This window comes from Microcebus murinus, unplaced genomic scaffold (assembly GCF_040939455.1).
Source record: "Microcebus murinus isolate Inina unplaced genomic scaffold, M.murinus_Inina_mat1.0 scaf026_hap2_Mmur4.0, whole genome shotgun sequence".
Taxonomy (NCBI): domain Eukaryota; kingdom Metazoa; phylum Chordata; class Mammalia; order Primates; family Cheirogaleidae; genus Microcebus; species Microcebus murinus.
This window is the reverse complement of record NW_027438972.1, coordinates 302,245-302,980: the sequence shown is the minus strand read 5'-3', so window position 1 is coordinate 302,980 and position 736 is coordinate 302,245. Positions and strand designations below refer to the sequence as shown.

Sequence of the window (736 nt, the reverse complement as noted above, 5' to 3'; positions counted from 1 at the left end):
TACTCCCTCAAAATGACATCCTGGCCTTCTTCTGGAACTCCCTCCCCTCTCAGACTCTCAAGGTTTCCTCCAGCGTGTCGGTTCCCACAGAGCAGACCTTTGGTCTGAGACCTGACAGTCCAGATGCCACGCATGCTGCCGCGTGGCGGCGGTGTCGCGGCTTGGGACAAGAGGAGGCCCCACGGTGCGGGCTGGGGCGCCAGGCACCGCTGCGGGCGCTGAGGGTTGGGGTCACCCCCACCCCGGGCCGCCGCCGCGCTCCCAGAAAGGGGACAGAACAAGAGGCAAAAAAAAAAATAAATAAAAAGAAGCAGCCTGTGGCACCCGGTATTCCCAGGCGGTCTCCCATCCAAGTACTAACCAGGCCCGACCCTGCTTAGCTTCCGAGACCAGACGAGATCGGGGGCGTTCAGGGTGGTGTGGCCCTAGACGGCGGCGGAGGGCGCCCCTGCCCCGCTCAAGAAGCCGAGCCTCTCTGCGCTTTCCCGCCGCCTCCCGCCCCAGGCCCCGCGCCGGGCCGGGCCGGGCCTGTTGAGTTCGCCGGCCGGGTCCCGCGGGCTCCCAGGGACGGGGGTGATGGGCGGGGCGGGGCGGGGCGGGGCGGGGGGCTGTCTCTCTATACACACACACACACACTCACACTCACTCACACTCACACAAGATGCGCCTCCACGGCTGGACTCGCCAAGGTGGAGCCCTCCCAGCCCCCCTCGTCTCCTCGCCCGGCCTCCTTCAC

General features: G+C 67.1%; 1 non-coding gene across 1 annotated transcript; it reads right to left on the bottom strand.

The window, feature by feature from the left end:
• Positions 1-312: 312 nt before the first annotated feature.
• Positions 313-431, bottom strand: LOC142868137 (5S ribosomal RNA). Its single transcript, XR_012917246.1, has one exon. It is a non-coding gene; the product is annotated as a 5S ribosomal RNA (ribosomal RNA).
• Between the last annotated feature and the right edge of the window lie 305 nt (positions 432-736).